Raw genomic sequence first — 16363 nt, 5'->3', positions numbered from 1 at the left:
TCTGCTTATACTTCAGTCTGCTTTTGCACATGCCTACTTGTCTACTTTATTAACTAGAGCCCTTAACATATGAATCATAGCTGTTTTCCATTCCTGGTCTGATAATTCCAACACCCTGCCATATCTGGTTCTGATATTCTGTCTCTTAAAATTGTTTTGTTTTTGTTTTTGTTTTTTGCCTTTCGGTTTGTCTTGTAATTTTTTCTCGATAGCTAGACATGATATAATGGGTAATAGAAACTGTTACAAATAGGCCTTTAGTGATATACTGTGAGGTGGGGGGGGTGGGAAAGTATTCCATAGTCCTGTGATTAACTCTCAGTCTTTTAGTGGCCTTGTGCCCAGGTGTTTCTCAGTTTTCTTCTCCCTGCCCTTGGTGGGGCAGGATAGCAAAATTGGGCTGGATTTGGGTATTTCCCTTTTGCAGCAGATTTTACTCTGGTTAACTCATTTTTCCTGAGTGCAGGCTTTGTTTAGAAGAGCCTCTCTTTTATTTCAGAATGGTTCCTCTCCCTCCTGCTGCCAGATACCCAAGGGGATTTTTCTCTGGTATTTACAATAGGAATCTGCTTGAGCTCCATTGGTAAATCTCACAATATTGTGTCCCCCTTCCTACACCCCACCAGGCCTAGATCCTCCTGGAGTTATTCACTCTCAGAGTTATCAACACTGAGCCTCCAACAATTCATCATTTACAGTTCATGTCTTCCTACCCTGGCACTGGCTCCCGTGGAAGTTTCCTTTTATGTTTCTGTGTCCTGGTAAGCTAAGACGCCCTGCATTCACCTGTCTGATTGTCCAGTCTTGGTGGCTGCTATTTGCCCTGTGTCCTGTCCCCTCTAGGTACCCAGAAGATTTGTTTATTTCAATCTTCTGGCTTTTTTCTCATTAGGACACAGTGGTGACTTCCAAGCTCCTTCCATGTAGAACAGGAAACTGGAAATGATTTCATTTTGTTTACTTCCTTTAGCTAAAAACCAAAAACCAAAAAAAACAAACAACAACAAAAAAATCCACAAACAAAACAAAACACAGTAGTTGTGAGATAAAAGACATAGTCAACCCTCTAAGGAGTAAAATAACAAAGAAGAGCAGGTAACTAATATGAGAAAAAATTTCAAACTAACAAGTAAAAGAAGAGAAACTAATAAAAGAATTATTTCCCCATCAAATTGGAAAATATTTTTAAAAGATAATGAAATTGTTATGGTATGATATAATTTTGTAAAGCAGACACTCTGTAACACACTGATATAATGTAAATTGGTACACTCTTTCTAAGACAATTTGCAAGCATGTTTCAAGAAACTGTAAAATATTTATAAGTCTGAATTATAAGTGAAACTATAATTCCAAGAATTACTCTTAGAAACATAATCTAAACAGTAATTGTAGGTACAAATACATATATATTATCTGACAACAGAGATGTTTACTGAAACATTATCATAACAACAACAACAAGATAAATAAACCTAAATGATCCACTAATGGACTAGTAATGGATAGCAAATGCCTGTTTTTTCACTGATGTATCTCAAGTGCCTGATCATATTAGATGCTCATAAATATTTGTTTAATTAATGAATATTATTAATAGAAAATTATATCACCATTAAAAATATTAGCTTTGAAGACTAGTCAATGATTTGGGAAAATATCCATATATAATTTTAATTCACAAATATGATTGTAAAATTTATATATATAGCATGTTTCCAACTTAGTGATTTATTTTTTTCCTTATATGTTTATTATATGACATTATGCAATATTACTACATATGAAGAAAGGCTAGCTCTAAGTTCTATTAAATATGATTCTTACCTTTAGACTTTATACTGTTTTTAAATATATAATGAACTTATAGTATCTTAATTTGTAATTAATTTAATTTATATAAATAGTTTAAAATCTCAATTGTTAAAATAGCATATACAAAAATATATCAATGCCTTACCTATTCTCTCTTCTTGCTTCACACAGGTAACTGCTTTCAAATATTTTAGTGGTTTCTTTTTCATTTCTAACATGTTTCTTAAAAAAAAATTAATGTTTATTTATTTTTGAGAGAGAGAGAGAGAGAGGCAGAGTGTGAGCTGAGGGGAGGCAGGGCGGAGAGGGAGACACAGAATCCGAAGCAGGCTCCAGGCTCCAAGCTGTCACCACAGAGCCTGACACTGGGCTCAAAACCACGAACCACCAGATGGTGACCTGAGCCAAAGTTGAACCCTTAACTGTCTGAGCCGTCAGGGCACCCCCATTTTTAAATAACCACTTCTTCTTGCTATTTCTTGATTTTTTTTAGTTTACATTTTAGACGTAATATATTGGTTTTCTATAGCACTCTCCTATCCTCTCTCTCCTGACACTTCCCAATTTAGTTACTTCACATTTTTTAGTTAAAAAATAATTGAATTTAATTCTCATGTAAATGGTATCCATAAGTGACCATATTTTCTTTCTTATAGGATTTTTTCTATTATTTCTTTCCTGGAGAAAATAAGTCCCTGCTTTTTTATTTGATTGTATTTCTAGACCTCTGTTATTTTGTAGATCCATTATTAAACACGTACATAGATATTTGGATTTATTATTTCTTTTTTGTTACAGTTGTAGTTTTAAGAAATGTATCTATTTCATCTAATTTACTTAATTTATTGGCTTAAATATTTAGAATATCACCTTATTATTGTTTTAATGTTTGTAGAACCTGCAGTGATGCCATTTTTCATTACTTATATTGATAATTTATGTATTTTGATTTTTATTATTTTCATGAAGTTGTTCCAAGGGATTATGAATTTTATTAATATTGTCAAAGAACCAACTTCTGGAATATTACCTCTTCTCTATATTTTGTATATTTTCTACTTACATGATGACCACTGTGAATTTTTAATAATTTATTCTTCTTAGTTTTCATTTGTTTTTCATTTTCTAGCTTCTTAAATAATTTTAGCTTCTTCACATGCACATTTTGTTTTCATATTAGTTAAAATGAGTATATTTTTAAAATTTCCTTGTGATACTTGACCCACGGATTATTTGGAAGTAAATATTCAGTTCCAAATCTTTTGTGTGTGTGTGGGTGTGGATTCTTTTTTAGATTTTTAATAGTCTTCTATATGATTTGTGTACTTTTAAATTTACTTAGACTTGTTTCATGGTCCATTATATGATATGACTTGATGGAAGGTTCGGGTACACCTGAAAATAAGAATATTCTATACTTATTTTGTGCAGTATTCTATATATGTCAATTAAATCAATTTGGTTGATAGTGTAGTTCAAATCTATATCCTTACTAGTTTTTATCTACTTGTTTTATTAATGACTGAGGAACATATATTAATCTCCAACATAATTGTACATTTATCTGTTTTCTCCCTTTAATTCTGTCCATTTTTTGCTTCACATATTTTCAAGCTTTGTTATTAGATGTATACACACATTCAGGACATCTCTTCTTGATAAATTGACCTTTTGTCTCTATAAAATGTAATTTTATATCACTGGTAATACATTTTTATTTTATTATATTACCATTACATTTTTTTGTAATGTACAATTTTATTGAAGTACATTTTATTATATTGAAATCTATTTTGTCTAATGCTAATATAGCAATACCAGTTTTCATATGAATGATGTACCATGTTCTGTCATTTTTCTTCTCACCTACCTGTCTCTTTAGATTTAAAATATAGCTCTGTGTGACATATATAATTGGTTGCCTCTCACTACCTTAGTCTCTCTAGACAGACAGACACATAGGTAAGTAGGTATGTAGGTACGTAGGTAGGTAGGTAGGTAGGTAAATAGACCTAACTCTAGATGTTGGTATGTATTTCCAGTCTGGTATCTCTAATTAGAATACTTTTAGTTCTAATGTTTTTTCACGGTTATCTGGGAACTTCAGTATGTGTCTACCATATTATAGCACACTTAGAATTAATACTTTGTTTTCATATGTTTTACTTCATAACTTAGAAACTCCATGTTTATATTACCATTTTTGCTTTTAATAGCCTTTTAAATAAAGTAAGAAAGATTAAAAATAGTCTATTTTCTACATGTTTATAATTTCTTTCACTTCTAAGCTGAGTTTCCAATTATTTACTTTTATACTGAAGGATTTACTTTATCATTTTGTTGTGCACATTCTGCTAGGGACAGATTCCCGCACTCAGCTGTTGCTTAGTGGATATATCTTTATTTTGTATTCATTTCTCAAGGACTTTTTCACTGTAGAATTTTAGGTTACGAGTATTTTTCCCTCCAACACTTTAAAGACGATATTTTTTATGTTCTGGGTTGAATTGTTTATTATGTGCAGTTGGCAATCATTCTTGTTCTTCTGTACATTATGTGGAAATAAATGAAGACCAAATGAGAACAGGCAAAGGCTATTTATTCAGAGCTGGCTGTAGCAAGAGTCAGCCACCATTACTGATGTTTGCAGAGACTCAAAGACAGGCAGAGGAGCGGGAAAGCTTTACGGTGAAAGCAAAGGAAAGCCTTCAAGTAAACCCTGATTAGAAGCTGCTGGCCTGGGGAAGCTGGAAGTGGGCTAATTAGAAGTGGTACATTCTGTGCAGTTAGTTAGGGCTGCGTAGGGCTTTCTTTGCTTAGTCATAAGTTGGATGTGGGACAGAAATTAGGGAAGCTGTCAGTTACTAATCAGGCCCTGGCCAGTTTGGACCAGTTGTATAGAGGTTATTGCTGGGCTTTTTAGGCTGGTTCCTAGAGAAGGACATCTGATTGCCTCCACATCTGGCTTACAAAGTAGTCTGACTTTCTGGGCTAGTTACTGTAGAAAATGAGTTGGTTTCCTGGGATGGTTGCTGCAGATTGTGGGTCCCAGTTCTATTTTTGTATGTGGTCTGGCCATTATCTGTATGTATATTCATTCTTTCAGTTATGTGTATTTTTGTCTCTGTCTTCTCTTAAGATTATCTTATATTTTTGGTTTTCAGCAGTTTGCCTATGGAATGCTCAGGTGTGTGTGTGTGTGTGTGTGTGTGTGTGTGTGTGTGTGTGTGTGTGTAAATTCTGATTAGGGTTTGTTGAGTCTTTTAAAACTGTGAGTAGAGATTTCTTTCAGTTGCTTCAATTTTTCAGACTTCTCTTTTCCAAAAACATTTTCAGCCTCATTTTCCCTCTGATCTCCTTTGCAGATTTCAATTGCATGATTACATGTGTATTATTGATATTATGTCACAGATCACTGACATTTTTACTGTCACTTTTTTCCAACAGTCTTTTTGCTTCCATGCTTTTAATTTAGATAATGTCTTCTCACTTGACTTCAAATTCACTTATCCTTTCTTTACCCATGTTAAGTCTTCTCTTAAACACGTCAAATGAACTTTAATTTCAGACAACATATTGTCTAATTCCATAATTTCTATTTAGTGCTTTTTTAGAGCTTCCTGTTTTCTGCTGAAATATGCTATCATTACACCCAATATATTAATCTTTTGCTATAAGTTGTTTAACATGTTAAACTTGTTTAATATGACTAACAAGTTAATAATGATTATTGTAAAGCCCAGGCATGCCAATTTCAATAATGAATTATCTATAGAGCTTCTATTTATTTTGCTTTCCCTTTATTATGGGTAATATATCCCTCCCGTATCTTGTGAAGTTTTATTTTTTCTGGACATTGTTATAAAAGAATGGTGGAAACATTGTTTCGATTCCTTTCCCAGGTAATAAAACCCTTTCACTTGTCTAGTGGTTAGGGTAAGGAGCTAATCATTCCAAGTTCCTCTGATCGATGAGCCATAGTTTTAATTATATTGAGTTAATCTTTGGTTTGTCAGGCTACCACCCCTTTTTTCATCTTATCAGTATTTGGGCAGAGAGGGTATTGTATTGCAGCTCCAAGTTTGTTCACTCTTTAATTCAAATTGGAAAGCATTTTGAGATATAATTACTTCAAGAATGCTTAGGAGTTAGCAATTTCTCTTTCCATTGTTCCTTCCTCCACTGCTGCTTCCTGGTAAAATTTGAGGAGGCGAGGAAGAAGAATTGACATACTCAGGTATTTGTTTTCACATTTAGGGCTATTTTCAGTTTTTAAAGCATTCTGCAAGACCCAACTGTCGTCTAGTCTTGCCCGACTTGTCCTCATCTCTGCAGAGCCTCTCCATCTGCAGTGGGTCTGTACCTGCACTGACACATTTGTGGCCACCACCAGGCGGTGCATGGTGCAGGTGCAGAAACTGTAGCACCGCTTTGCTCACCTAGTTTATTTAACTCTTAGCTCACTGGCTTTTCCTTCTCACGTTGTTCCTTAGTTTTTCATCATTTCCCTTCTCTCTTAACTTTGTAGCACCTTGTGGCTCAGTGTTTGGATACTTCCTGTTTTCTGTGTGCAGTCGCTCCTTTGGTGATAGCAGACTCGAACATTTACATATCATCTGTGCAGTGACGACTCATAGTTATATCTCCGAACTAGGCTTCTACTGTTAACCCCAGACTTGTATTCCCAAGCCCCCATTTGGCATTTCCATCTGGACATGAAATAAGCATCTTGATCCATCCACAATTTAACTCTTTCTAAAATAATCAATCAGTCAATCAGTCTTGCTTCACCTGCATCCTTGTCTGCCTCAACTCCGTCCTCTTAGTTGCTCAGACCAGAATACCTGGAGCCAGGTATCACTTCCTTCTTTTTAGCATTCAGCATTCGATCAATCAGATAACTTTCTGGTTCTTTTATCTTCAGAGTACATCCAGAACCTGGACCCTTATCTCCCTTTCCAAACCTACTCTCCTAGTCCAAACCACCAACCAACATCATTTGCCTGTTTTTTTAAAGTAACCTCCTATCTAGTCTCCCTGCTTCCACTCTTGTTTCCTTTTCCGTCCTACAGTGCATTCTCAACCTGGGTGATCCTTTTGAAGCCTGGGTCAGATCATGTTATTCTTTTGCTCAAAACCAGAGGCTTCCCCATCTCTCACTGTAAAATCTGAAGTCTTTGTATGGCCTGGCTACAACGAGCTTCCTGCTGTTCTTCAGACATGCCAGCTGTACACAGGCCTCAGGGTTCTTCGTGCTTCTTATTAACTTTGCTTGAAACTTTCTTATCTGCATATTTTGCCCCATTACCTCCTTCGAGGGTTTGCTCAAATATCATCTTCTCAGTGCATTATTAAGTGACCAGTTCATTTAAATAGCAAACTCTATACACTTTCCCCACTTTATTTTGCCCTATAACACTATTTTCTTCAGCTATCTATGTAATTTACTTTAGTATTTTGTTTGTTTTTTTTTTCCTCCCCCACCATTGGAATACAAGCGGGACAAAAGGGATTATTTTCCCTGTTTCGTTTATGCTGTATCCATAGAACAATGCCTGACACATAGAAGGTATTTTGGAATATTTCTGTGTATTAGTAGTTGTTCTTTTGTCCCTTGGCTAGCTGTTCATATTGCCAGTTTTTGTCCTTTACATTATGACAGTCTAAAGGTGAAGAGATTTCTTTGTTTTACAGTGACCCTTTCCTTGTCCCCGTTATATATTGTTATATTGATTATTTTAGAGATCTGGGATTATTGTTACAATTAGAAAAAGCAAACACAATTTTCTTGAACAAAGGTTAAGTGTTATCCTAGGGAAACGGAACATATATTTGTATTCCATCTTTGAAAAACTACTTTGCAAATATTAAAACACTTTTCAAATATAAGGAATTAAAATATTGTGCATAGTAGACAGCTTCTTAGTACTGATTTGACATGCCAGCTCTCCACTAGCAACTACACGCTGCTTTTAAATATTGTGGAGCCTACGTAAAGTGTAAGTAAAATTTGAATATTCAAATTTCATGTAAATAATTTAATATTTTTATAACAGAGTTCCAAAATACTTTTCCCTTTATAGCATATTCACGGCTCTTTAAATTCATAGCAATACCTATGCTCGTGGACCAATTTTAATCAGGTGTAAAGACTCTTAAATAATTGAAAAATCCAGAAAATTAAGAGTAACTGCTCATGTTTAATAACGGACTTACAGAGTGGAGGTGGGTTTGGCGATGGGTGAAATAGGCGAAGGGGATTAAGGGTACACCCATCATACTGAGCACTGAGTAATGTACACAATTGTTGAATCATTATATTGTACACCTGAAACTAATATAACACTGCATGTTAACTATACTGGATTAAAATAAAAACTTAATTTAAAAAAGAATGGAATTAAAGAACTTTGTATTTTAATGTAATAAAATGGTAAAATCTCTTGAGAGCTATTTTGATAATTCTCAAGAGTGAATGAACCATCTAAAATAAAGAGATGTTCCACCATTATAATTTTGCAATGAGTAAAAAGTATATCCCAAATTAAACTTCTTTTTTAGGTTAATTATTCATGACCACTATTTAAAAATTTATGCAGACATTATTTTAATCTCTGTGTAAATATCCCAAGCAAATTTCAAATTGTTATTTTTGTTGTTAGAATATATACATGAAATCAGTTTATCCTAAGAGATGGCTTATGTATTTTAGAGATTAATAATCCCCAAGTTAAGCTCTTTTAACAAGAGTTGTGTTTTGGAAATCTGTTTAGATATTTAAAACCACTCAAAGTGTTATATATCATTTAATGGCAAAATTTTGAACTTTTTACTTAGAAATTTCCTGAAACATTCAAGCAGAGTCCTCAAAGCAAATAAACCAATGCTCTAAAATTTCCTACAAATTAACTACTTAGCATTTTTTATATCTCCTAATTTTTTATATCTCCTGTCAGAAATTCTTAGCCTTCATGACTATCATCAAACTACGTAGTTAACAATTTATTCAAAGTTATAAAACTGTTATTTTACTAATCAGGAAACATAGATGTGTATGTATCTTCAAATTAAAATATAAAATGACGAATCATAATTTTAGTGCATTTTATAGTATAAACATCCTTTGCAGAATATTTTTTAAGGGGAAAACTCATTTGCAGGCTGAAATCCTTGTTAGTATCACAAATAATAAAAGTTACGCATTTTAGCCTTTAAAAAAAGAAAAAAAACTCATTTCTTTGATGAAACTGTTGGATATTTAATTTTAGAATGTCTGATATTCAACATTTCATTTCAGGATTTTAGAATGTATTGTGATATCACTTTAACTTCAGTGAACATGTAGGGAGAATACGTGTAACTGAAAGAGATAGAGAAAGCAATATATGTGAATATTAATAAACTGCTATTGGCTTTTAGTTGATTTTATAACTTTCAAATAAAATTGATAAAAGCTGTGTCAAAGATACACAATCAAATGGAATTATGAGATGATTAGCGATGTTTGAGAAAATTGAGTGTGTGTGTGTATGTGTGTGTGTGTTTTCTTTGACACATCTGCTTTCCCTTCTAACACTTCCTAAAAGTGCACTAAACTAGATTTCTAAGCTAATTTTTAATGAGATTTTACTTGTTTCTGTTCTAAAGAATGCAGTGATATCCTTATTTGAATAGTTTTTATCATTCAAGTTAATTGCCTGTTTCATTGAGTTGGTTTAGTAAAATCAAATAACTTTCTATGTAGATTGTGTTATCTAGCACGTGAGTAAATATTGTATATTTTAATTTTTTGCCGTAAAAACAAGATGTTTATAAATTACATGTATTCTAAAAACATCATGGGGAATAAACGTTAAAATTTTGGAAATTTTTATGCATTAGGATGGTCATAGTAGGATGCTTTTCAGGTAAACCATCTAGAATATGGTTGGAAGATTTGTAAGACTTGAATGAGTATTTTCTCTTAAAAACGTTTTTAATGTTTATTTATTTTTGAGAAAGAGAGAGACAGAGTGCAAGTGGGGGATGAGCAGAGAGAGGGGGAAACACAGAATCCAAAGCAGACTCCAGGCTCTGAGCTGTCAGCACAGAGCCCGACGCAGGGCTCGAACCCATGAACCGTGTGAGACCATGATCTGAGCCGAAGCTGGACACTTAACTGACTGAGCCACCCAGGTGCCCCATAAAGGAATACTTTCAAGTCTGGGGATCAAAGTTACATAATGACAATCTATAGAAATGTATTTATGCTAGATTATATCATGACTAATAATACTATTGAATTATATTTCACATTTCAGAAGTAAAGCATATGTATTACATCTACTATTAATAATACCACCAATTTGTTTTCCATTTTGAAATTTCAAAGAGCAATTTTCATTATAATGATCCTGGAATGTGGATATTTCATAATTTGGAATGTGTGCTAATCTACCAAAATAAAATATGCTCTAGCATATGATCTTCAAAAACAGTTCTTTATGAATGGTTAGAAGTCAGACTCTGTAATTTCATTGACCCTGCTTCTGATGAACTTAATAATGGAGATAATAGGATCCAAGTCTTTTATGATATTGTAGTATAAGTGGAGAGAAGAAAAGGACATGTGCCTTGGGGCTGTATACAGTCTCTATAATATAATAAAGTGAGTATAATCATAATAATATTGTTTACATAAAGCATTGATGACAATTCCATATTACAGTCTTTATTTCTTTTTATTCCTTTGACCTGCTTCATTTAAGTTTCAACAAATAAGAGGAATTGGCAAAAGACACTGTGTAGTGTGTCCTGCTTTACTTTTCTTGGACTCATTTGATCCTTCACTGGTGCTCATCCTGCACTATGTTTTGCTATTCATAGGTGACAGTGTACTGATTGTATTCTGTAAATTGTACTTGACTTCTTATGATGGTCTTTGTGTCATAATTATTAATTCTTTCTAAACACATGAACGATTTAGTCACACCATTCAATATACAGCAAGGAAGAAAAAATGGCATTTTCCAATTATGTAAATAAAATTAATTGTTGTCTGTGCATAACAAAGTCTCTTCTGTAGAATTGCTACAATGTGTTGCTTTTGAGAGAAAATAATTGAGCTTTAGGGTAGCATTCAGTGATATAATATTGGTATTACTAGTTTATTAATTAATTACTGTCACATAATATGGCAACGTATAATGTCTGGAAACAATAATATTTGTTTACATTTTTGTTGCATTGGTTTATTAAATGCATTCACAGACATTATTTTATTTGGGCATGAAGGTAGACAGAAGGAGTGGTTTTCTCACATGTCCACATAAAAGATGTAAAAGCTCAGACTTGAAGAGATGACTGTGTCCAATAACACACTGCACATGCAAGAATAAAAGTCTCCATCTATTTATTTATTCTAATATCCAGTCTTTTTTTCTTTTAAAGCACAATTTCTATTATCAATTAGAAGTTTGCCAAATTTTGATATAAATAATTCCACATATGATATCATAAATGTATATTTGGGGGGAAGAAACAATGTAAGACAGTTAATGAGTAAAGTCTAGAACACAAAGTAAAAGGATGATAAAGACCAAAATTGTCACTTAGTTTATTTTTGGAAGTCAAACTCTTTGCTCAATGCTTACCCCTGTTAGGGAGTCATTGCACTGAATCTTTGGCTGGTGGTTTCACACTGCTGCTAATGTCAAGGTTGCTGTCTTTTCAGATTAATTTCCCATGGTCTGATCACCTCTGTTGGGTCAAATCAAGATATGACATGGCCTTTCTTCTCTATTCGTTTCATGTGGGTTTAGTTATCCATCTTTTGTCTATGCCTCACCCAGGAATACATGAGGAATGAATGAGAAGGTAAAAGTTACCAAAGGTGAATGACCTCTTTAGAAGCAAGGATCCATTACTGATATAAAGGGCAATATACTTTATAGCATAAAGTAACTTCTCTTTGTGTTTATATGATGTAGTTGATTGAAGGATGAATGGCATTTTACCTGATAAATTTAGTGATGATTAACCAGTTCTGTAAATTGGCTGTCTTTTTGGTTCGTGATTTGCATTTACTTCACGTATTTCAAACATCTCATTCTGGATACAGTTAATTTTTTTATATGAATATGCACTGTTGCTTTCTATTTACTGGTATCAAAGTCCAGATTATTTCATTCTGTGATCTCAAATTGACATAGTTTCAGTCCACCTGCCTATTTTAATTTTGATATATAAAATGTATATCTATGTATGTGTGTGTGTGTGTGTGTATATATATATATATATATATATATATTGCATGTAAAAATGGATATTTGAGTATATTATTACTCTTTTAAAAAATTAGATGATCTCCCTTTTGACACATTCTCAAACTTGATTAAACTTGTCTTTTAGAAATGTTGAGAATTTGGGGGCACCTGGGTGGCTCAGTGAACTGAGCTTCTGACTCTTGGTTTCAGCTCAGGTCATGATCTCCTAGTTCTTGTGATTGAGCTCTGCCCTGACAGTGTGGAGCCTGCTTGGGACACTCACTCACTATCTATCTCTCTCTCTCTCTCTCTCTCTCTCTCTCTCTCTCTCTCTCTCTCTCTCTCTCTCTCTCTCTCTCTCTCTCTCTCCTTCCCCCAGTCACACTCTCTCTCACAAAATAAATAAATAAACTTAAAAAAAGAAATGTTGAGCATTTTAAGTGAGGAGTGGAATGGAAATAACAGGGACTACTACTCCAGCATATTATATATGAAGAGAAGATAATGTTTATATCTTTAGTTCATTTATAATATTCTGGCAGAAGTATAGTAGAAGGCTTCTTTGGGAAAGAATTCATGCTTGTTGAGGTTCTGCCACAGCCTCTTCTTGCCCCTCAGGTGAGGTTCATGCATTTAACTGAAAATTAAGGTCCATCACCCAGTGCTATATTTTTATACCTATCTAAAGTATTTAGCTATTATCTTTCATTATCTGTCTTTTATGAGACATCTACAGATCTTTATCTTCTTTTGTCCCTTCAAATGGATCTTTAGGTTACTTATTAGCATTCCAGGCTTTGATATTTGCTATTTCTTATTTTAAACTCATTTTCTTCTTTTGCCCACTTTCCTTATCTCACATTTCTATTTGTTCCTGCTTTATCTTTTATCCAATTCTGATAGACTTAATGCCATTTCTGGTATGTATCATTCTAAATAATACATAATTAGTTGCTTTGGTAATTGAAGCAAGAGTTTCTAATAATGTATCCAGAGGAGTTGTAGCAACTATGATAAGCAATATTAACCCTCTTCTAACTGTTCACTCTTTTTACGTACTGTAAGATACAACAGTTATTTAAGACAGGATCCCTTCACCTAATGAATTTATAATATTCCTGGTTAAAAATTTCACATTACTTCCAAATAAAATAAACTGTTGATGTTAAAACAAACAGGCTATACTTTCTTTTCCTTCATTTGTGTATAGTTCTTATGAGTTACCAGTCCATTAATGTAGAGCTTATGAAAACAATGAATGTAACGTCCCCTCAGCCAACCCAACAGTGTGACTCCGGCAGACTAAGCCTATGTGCCTTGAAAGGATATGTTTAGAGAGACCACTGGTCAACCTTCTTGTAGAAGCATTTTAGCATCCTGGTCACCATCCCATAAGGTCACTTTGTACACGTGGTATTCTTCCAAAGAGCTCTTGAGCTGTGTCTACTTAGAATCACTATAATAAATAGTATAAGAGACTAATATGCTCTTCTCTCCCCATAGGGCTAGATCTGTAGGATTAGAATGTTGGTGATAACACCTCATTGAATTTTTCTCATTCACCATATCTTTTTTTTTTTAATTTTTTAATGTTTATTTATTTTTGAGAGAGATAGAAACAGAGCACGAGTTGGGGAAGGGCAGAAAGAGAGGGAGACACAGAATCTGAAGCAGTTTCCAGGCTCTGAGCTGTCAGCACAGAGGCTGATGAGGGGCTTGAACTCACGAACTATGAGATCATGACCTGAGTCGCAGTCAGATGCTTAACCAACTGAGCCACCCAGGTGCCTCTCTCAGTCACCATATCTTGAAGAGTACCATTGAGGTAATTTATTATTGGGGTGGGTGTGTGCTCAGTTGGTTAAGCATCCGACTTCATCTCAGATCATGATCTCAAGGTTTGTGGGTTCAAGCCCCACATCAGGCTCTGTGCTGACAGCTCAGAGCCTGGAGTCTGCGTCAGATTCTGTGTCTCCCTCTCTCTGCTCCTCCCCCACTCATACCCTGTCTCTCTCTTTCTCTCAAAAGTAAATTAAAAAACATAAAAAAAGATAATTTATTTTAATAATAAAGATTATTACAAAAATTATTGTATGGAAGATAAGTGTTTATTCATTCAACACTGATTCAGCAAACATCTTTCATATATCTATTGTGGACTACTGACTAAGCTAAATACATGTGTGTACTCCTAGTTCTTAATTATATTTTCTCTGCCATTTTTATACCTGATATTCAAGTGACTGAAATCTTAGGATTTCTTTCTGCATGAAACTCAGGCCAGTTAAGGCATGTCAGCCTTGTATATTCCTTTAAGTTAGTTTGAAGTTTTGTTTTCTGAAGAAAAATACTAAATACCTTGGCAACTTGAAATAGTCACACAACAAGGCACGATGTGATGTCTTTCCATCTGCGTAGCACCTTTATCCTGAAGAGATCAAGATATTTCATAAACATTTATCTCCTTTCCACCCAGAATTCCTTTCTGCACTAATTGCTAAAACATGGAGAAGTAAAATTTCTTGTCTTGGGTCATGTAGTCCTCTTCCTTAGACACCAACTATATACCTTCTCTATGTCCTGGTTTTCTCTACAGCATGGTTCATGAGTATGTCCAATTTCCTCCTAAAATAATGAATTAGGCCAACCAGCAAATATTGTACATCTGCTATTACTAGGCATTGTTCTAGGTATTCAGGATAAATCGCTAAACCAAACAGAAGAAAAAAAAAAAACCTTTCCTTGCCCTCCTGGCACTTATATTTTGATGGGAGGAAGGGAATAGAACAGGGAACAGAGACAATAAACATCATAAATGAATAATTTATAGTATTTTGAAGAGAGAAAAATTCAAAGGCAAAAACAAAGTAGTGAGGAAAAAGTTAGACAGTGGGGTGGGAACATGTAAATAGATTAATCCGACTGGTGCAGAAATAATTTAAGTTCCCAACTATGTAAAGCAACGTCACTAAAAGTTGGCTCAGAATTGAAAATTAAGAGCTGGATTGTTTGGGGGTGGGTATTGCACATTCAAATGGCGGAGACTTGAGTTTACTAGTTCAATTTCATGAATATTTATGAGAACCATTCTGTACGAAGTACTTTTCTAGTGGTTTTGAGTACAAAGGTAGATATAGTGTGGCTTCTGCTCTCAAGCTGCTCAGACTTTGAAGGACAAGCTATTTTGGTATCTGTTTCTGCATAAAAACACCACCTCCAAGTACAACTGTTTAGAACAATAACCATTTTATTATCTCATGATTTATTGGGTTGACAGAGTTTACCTGGTGTTGGTTCTCCTTCTTCTGATTGCAGTGGTCCGGGGGCTTGATTGGCCTGGACCATCAGAGGGGGCTCGCTCATTTGGTTGCTGCCTTGGTGGGGGAGGCCGGCAGGCTTATTTCAGGTAGGACATCATTGGGTCACTGAGACTGCCTGTGGGTCACTGTCAACACCTCCTTGCTTCTCAGATTGTACTGCACATGGTTTCTCCGCATGGTTCTTCCAGCAGGTAGTGAGACTTCTTATGTGTTGGCTCAAGGGTCCACAAAGTGCAAAAGTAGAAGCTGACAGATCTTCTTAATTGTTAGGTCCAGAACCTACACGGGGTTACTTTCTCTGCATTCAAGTGGCTAAAATGAGTCCCATGCCAACTCAGATTCAGGGAGAATATTTCACAAGGGGCAAACTGTGGGATACACAGATCATCTAGGGCCATTTTTGGAGATCAACAATTCCAGAAGACAGTGCTTACGATATGTGCAGGGTACTGTGAAAACCTCGACAAAGGGCACCTGTCAGTCTGGAGAAGCTCAGATGAGGCTTTCAAGAACAAGAGAATGCTGCACTGGACCTTAAAGGAAAAATCAGAATTAGTCAGTGAATGAGGAACAGAAGGATATGCCAGGCAGAGAGAGAGAGAGCGAGCAAGAGAGAAAGCACGAGGCATTTTACAACACATGTTGTCAGAGGAGAGTATGATGTGTTCTGAGAACTTCCAGTTATTCGGTATAATAGAGTACAATCTCTTTTGGTAAATACTGAGAAAGACAGCTAAAGAGGAAGACGGTGCTTTGAACCAAGGGTATTTTATAAACTCTATCTCAGAAAGTTGCTGTGAGGTTTACATTATATCGAATATCCAGTGTGTGTGTGTGTGTGTAATGTGTATATATAATATGTATATATTCCATATACTAGGAATACTTCAATATACTAGGTAACTTCTAACACTTGTTTTGTGATGATGGGGGTTTGAAATTCACCAGGGAACTGATGGGAAGCCAAGTGTTCTTTTTTAAAAA

General features: G+C 34.6%; 1 protein-coding gene across 5 annotated transcripts in view; it reads left to right on the top strand.

Annotated features, from left to right (window-relative positions):
* The window catches only part of NOL4 (nucleolar protein 4), a 426345-nt gene that overhangs the window by 155117 nt on the left and 254865 nt on the right, over positions 1 to 16363 (top strand). The gene's annotated exons all lie outside the window — the stretch shown is intronic.

This window comes from Panthera tigris, chromosome D3 (assembly GCF_018350195.1).
Source record: "Panthera tigris isolate Pti1 chromosome D3, P.tigris_Pti1_mat1.1, whole genome shotgun sequence".
NCBI lineage: Eukaryota > Metazoa > Chordata > Mammalia > Carnivora > Felidae > Panthera > Panthera tigris.
This window is presented reverse-complemented; position numbering and strand designations above follow the sequence as displayed.